This window comes from Eschscholzia californica, unplaced genomic scaffold, assembly GCF_041429995.1.
Source record: "Eschscholzia californica isolate CP2 unplaced genomic scaffold, dmEscCali1.0.p SCAF_3, whole genome shotgun sequence".
NCBI lineage: Eukaryota > Viridiplantae > Streptophyta > Magnoliopsida > Ranunculales > Papaveraceae > Eschscholzia > Eschscholzia californica.
The window spans coordinates 41,505,102-41,511,081 of NW_028238420.1; the positions used below are offsets into that span (position 1 = coordinate 41,505,102).

The following is a 5,980-nucleotide window of genomic DNA, read 5'->3' on the forward strand; positions in this document are numbered from 1 at the left end:
CAAACGCTTACGGACATAATGACCGAATTAAAAAGATGATTCATAATTTCTATAGACATAAATTCTCTAACGTCCCCACAGCTATGATGAAGATAAGGTTCGATTGTTTCTTTTTCATTGATAACGTGTGAACGAAGGAAGATAAGGCGGGTAGGGAGTTGATGAATCCCAGATTAAGGGTCCTATTTACCCTCTATCATTAAGTGGGTGATTAAATTTGGGAGGGTAATGGATCAAATGGTATGGATTGCATAAAAAACGCAACCGACGATCGGATTTGTGTTTCGGCTTGTCCCAGTCAGCACAAAACATTGTGTTTTGTTATATAGATGTTTCTTATGTTCATCTATTTCTTCTAATGCTTTCCAATGTGTTTCTTATGCTATATCTTTACTCAATTCTATACCATGATCTATTTGAGAGACTCCAACAATTAATTTAGGTATTGCTTACCTTTCCATCTTAAAATATGTATGAATTTGATATGTTTATGAAAATCTTAGTTTTTTGGGAGTTGGTTTTCTTTAACCTAAGAAATAAAAAATGTCAAAGAAACTGGCAAATGTTCTAAGAGTAATGAAATTGAACAACTCTATTACCAAAGTGCCATTGACATCTCTGTACAACCATGACTACATTTGAATTTATGAGCTAAAAGACCTAAAAATAGAAAATTTCTGGATTCCCTGTATTTTAGATAGAACGATGTTTTAGGCTCGAAAGAAACTGAAGCATTATATTTAGAAGGACTAATTATTAATTCTTATGAGCGCGACTCAACATAATGTTGATTGTTAGCGGTTTGTACAACTCTAACCTTACTACAGATAACCATCTCAACACTTGATTATCTCGCTCTTAACTTTGCATCTGACTACATCTTGCGGCGTAAATGAAGGTTGAGGAAACCAACGCCAAACGCTAGAGGTGTGAAGAAGTCTCACTGTTATCGTCATGCACGATCACTCTCCTGTATGAACAATTTAACCTTTTCGAAACAGCTATTTACATAGTCATATAGACGCCCCATTTGTCTGTTGTATTTTTTGTTCAACCAGTGAAATGAGGGAATACTAGAAAAGAATTATGGATTTCTCTCCACAGAGCTGAGGTACTAAACTTTGATCATCGGAACGCCCTTTCAGCATTCAGTCTGTGAAATTGCTGAAGATTTCAAGGTAAACTCAATGTTGAACTTACCCCTCTATTTCTGTCAGTTTCTCCATATAAGTTACAGTTTTCGATTACCATGATTACGTAAGTGTGAATTATTGATTTTCATGTTTCTGTACTGTTACTTCATGAAGCAAGTATACCATCATGATCTTAAGTTGGAAAACACACTGTTGGATGGAAAACTCAACTCCATTGTTGAAGATATGCGACTTTAGGTACTCGAACGTACGCATTGCCCTTTCGATAATTGTACTGATGGTGTATTAGGTTCACCAGCAACTTTAGTGTCACATAATTTATATGTAAGCAAGACTGATTATATCAGCTCTGTCTTTATGAAAATATTTGTGCACCACATGACATGGAAGATGCTTAATATGATGTTTCTCTATGTAAGTTGATTAGGGGAAATAAGAATATTATCCCGGGTGAAATATTTTAAAGGGAAGATGTGAAATTTAGAAGGTTTTTCGGAAAAATAAATTTTAAGGGGAAATAAAATATTTCTTCTTATTCTTCAACTACGGCCACCACCTCCAGCCGCCACCACCAATACCATTTTTGTCCTATTTTTTCTTCTTACTCTATCTCTCACCGTCCCTCTCTCTCACACGATATCTCTCACTAACAGGCCCCCTCTCTCTCGCGACATCTCTCCCACTCTATGAAGAAATTCGAGGTGTTTTGAAGATCTTTTTGGAGAATAGCATTCGTGATGTTGTCACTTACACTGAACATGCTCGCCATATGATTGTAACAACCATGAATGTCGTGTAAGACCTAAAATGTTAAGGAAGAACTCTTTACGGTGTCGATGGTTAATTTTTATTTATTCTAGCGCGTCAAGATCATGTATATATCTAAGGTTAAGTTGAATCGTCTTTAATGAATTTTAGGATTTTGTTAGAAACTTCACTCAGATCTAAATTCTTTTAGAAGTATGTGTGATTTTTGTTGATGAAGTCTTGAATGTTGAAATTAAGTGCAAAGGAAGTTTTATTCCATTAATTTTAGGATTTTTGAGTTTAAGGTCCAAAAATAGGGGGGTAATGAGTCATATATCCACTCCTAAATCAATAAATAAAGTAAAACCAAAATAAACCGAAAATGTAAAATAAGTCCAAAAATTAACTATTTGGTGGGCCCCATGCATCAATCCTTTAATTATCTCTCATTTTTGTCCTTTCATAAAATATTTTTTAACCATTGATAAACCAAAGGTTTATACTGGTTAAGTTAATAACTCTTTCCATAAATTTTATGAAAAAATATTTATGTTGGATATTTAATACCAATCTTTATTTCCATAAATATTTAACCAAATCAGTGGATATTTAACAAAAACGAGTTGCCCTCTAAAAAAAACGAGTTTCTATCTACAAATTCGTTTGTGAGGTATACCCAACTTAAATTGATCGTTAGAATCTATAAATCTCAATTACAACTTATATAAGATTAACAGTAATAAAGAACTATCCAAACAACATAAAATGATGTAAAACATTACTCAAAAACCCATGCGAAAAATAAGTTGATTGAATGATGATCATTTCATAAAGGGTAAAGTTTAGTACCAAAACCCAAAGGCCAATGGGAAATATGACTTCAAACACTCCTAACAACAATACATTAGTAATATTAGTCAGCTAATATTTTATATTTTACACTGGTCAGGTTTATTATTTTATAAAATATAATTTTTGGTTTAACTTAACGTTTTGTTTTTATTTAGGTTCATTACTTGGTTCAATAATTTTTAGTTAAATTTTTCGAGAAACTTGTTAGCTTTTATTTTGTGTACTATATATATAACATTATATATTAAATACATATTATATATGAGAAAATTGGTTGTTTAGGCTAAACAAAATTGGTACATGCCCAAAAGCCACTAGAATACCAGCATGGCCATTTAGGCCAAAATAATATGGGTTAGTGGCACCTTAAGCCAAAATAATATGTCTTAATAATGAAGAAATGATTTTATTTGGCTTAACATGGTTTCTTTACTTAGATTAAGATTTGGTTTTTGTTTTCTTGTATGATATTCGATTTGAGATAAAAGCCGAATAGATTAAATTTGATTTACATGGTTTCTTTAGTTTGATTTGGTTGTAAATCTGTGCTAGTTAGACTAAGTTATAGATCTCTTTTTATTTCAACTCTCCAAATCAAAGCTGACCTAAACGAAAACTTCATTTTTTGTGTCTGATATTTGCAGTTTTCGCTTGATTTTTAAGATTAATTATCAATTTTTGGTTAATTTTTTTTCTTTTTTTTTGTATTTTAAACAAAGTACTGTTTGTTTAGACAAGCTATTGTTTTTTTTGGTACAAACTAATATTGCTTGGGACAAAACAATTGTGATAAGTTGCCAACAACCCTTGGTTGGAGTGGTATAAGGTATAGTCTTCCACCTTAGAGGTCAAGGGTTCGAGGTACCCTAAACAATTAATTAATTTTTTATAATTTCGATAAATTGGATTATTGGTAAAAGCTAGTCTTTTTAGTACAAAATAGTGCTTAATCGTAAAAAATGTGTTTTTTGATGGAACAAAATGGTGTTACATTGATACAATCTGTTATTGTATTTGTGTTTGTACCTTTTCTCACGAAATCCCCGGAATTCCTCCAAGCTTTTAGTCAGGCATAGACCCATTAATCGTTCCAAAATACTTCTCAACAGATTTACAAAAAATGGCAAAAAAACGTCTATTTGATTACTACCATAAGAGCAGGCCTTGATCCAGATACACAGACACACACGTATATATGTATATGTGTTTTCTTAAGGACAAATTTGTTTAAAATGTTTATTTGATACATATTGATGATTGAATACGATATTTATTTATTTCAGTTAATCCATATATCAACGGTAAACTAAAAGATAAATATGGAATTAGAGCTTAAACTGTCTTCTTCTCACAAGCACAACAATCTTCAGGGACAAAGCAATATCCCCCTTCTTTGTACCCTTTGTCGAGGCATAATTTATTGCAAGATGGAACGCATATAGGAATGCAAACCGTCCCATTTGGAAAGATCGCCATATTTTCCAGTACTTTCTGCCCACCTGATTACCATTACAAAATCCCAAAATTAATTATATGACAGTCGTGAGCATCATTGTCGTAACAGTAAAAAATACTAATATTATTTTGTCAAAATATTTTGAAAAAAGTAATTATCAGTTTTATAACATCTATTTCTTTTTATAAAATGAAATCGATAATTACAGCAGAAAAATACTATCATGACATCGAGAAGTTGATGTGGACATAGGAAAATACTAATATTTTCTACTGACACTACCAATTCTACTGTGGACTAAAGTAAATAATAATTTTATGTGATGCGAGAAACGAAAAGGATAAGAGTTATACCAGCTGAGGCCGAGACCGTAGAGGCGATGAGAAGAAGGGCATACATAACCCAAACTTGTACGAACTTGGCCATTTGTTTGTACCTTATAAAAGTGGGTAACTGGTTAGTGTATTTATAGGAGAGATAAGTACCTAGGTATACAACTTCTTACTAGAATCATGCAACTCCCAACTTCAACGGCTAAACATGGAAGATTGATGAATACACAAGATTTACAAGATTATGATGAAAATAATGTAGAAATCTTCAAGATTCACCCTTAGATTTGCTAGTGTGTGTGTATATATACATTATGTATGTAATAAAATAGAAGGGAAAACGATGACTGGGACAAACATCCTTTTTTTTAGAAAAAGGTATTGTCTAGAAGCCCTTCTCAAAATTTAAAATATAGTCATTTGTAGAAATAAAGTTACCTATTCAAAAAACAATAATCGTTTCCTTCTTAGAAATCAAATACTAATTTAAGAAAAAAAGAAACAAAATAAATTTCAAGAGTTAAAAAAAGAAGTTAAAAACTCTCCCTCTCAATAAAATAATAAGTAATTTAAGAGAAAAGAAACAAAAAAATAATAACTAATAGAAATCTTGTCTCTCTCAATAAATTTCGTAACATTTGATTGATACTAAGGCACGGGATATACCCTAGTCTATATAACAAAAAAAAACTTATTTTGCTGACTGGGACAAAATAAATGCTGCTGACTAGACAACCATATAGGTATAGATGCTGACTCAACAACCACTTAGATATATGACAAGGACAATTCTCATCGTTTTATCTGATTCACGTTCGTTGTTTCCCCATCATAACTGTTTTCATTTATTCTCAAAACCCTTAACCTCCTACTTTCTGTTCAATACCTCTCATACTACCAAGCTTCATCCCCGTTTACCCCTTTCATTTACCCTCATAACGTCCTCTATTTTACCCTCATTTAAAACACCATTTATTCTATCGTATGTCACTGGCTTCTCTCTTTACAACGTTCTCTTGATATTCTCGATTTTCAGAAAAGAAACTGAAATAATGATGAAGAAATAGTGAATTTGACACCGTTAGGACTTAGGATGCTGACACAGTTTATCAGACCATGCTACTTTTTGGGTCACTTTTTTTTTTTCTCTCTCTCTCCCTCTCTTATAATTAGGGTTGGGATTTACAAGGGGTTTTGCTGAATCACAACATGAAGAATTAACATTCCTAGAGATAAGTATTCTTATGTTGGAGAAGGCCTATCAATGTTTTAATTGGTTTCTCCAATTAGCCTGGTTTTTTACCCTCTCTCCTCAATCGTATTTTTTCCTCATTTACTCTTCTTTCGTATTCTTACCATAATAAATTTTGGTTGACTCAAAATTTTTTTTTATGTTATTTTTGTTTCTTATGTTCATCTATTTCTTCTAATGCTTTCCA

At 32.0% G+C, this 5,980-nt stretch overlaps 1 long non-coding RNA gene across 1 annotated transcript; it reads right to left on the bottom strand.

Moving 5' to 3' along the window:
- Window positions 1-3,975: 3,975 nt before the first annotated feature.
- Window positions 3,976-4,748, bottom strand: LOC147550419 (uncharacterized). The gene is made up of 2 exons (XR_015236732.1): window positions 4,563-4,748; window positions 3,976-4,252 (listed from the first exon to the last, which is right to left on the bottom strand). It is a non-coding gene; the product is annotated as an uncharacterized LOC147550419 (long non-coding RNA).
- Between the last annotated feature and the right edge of the window lie 1,232 nt (window positions 4,749-5,980).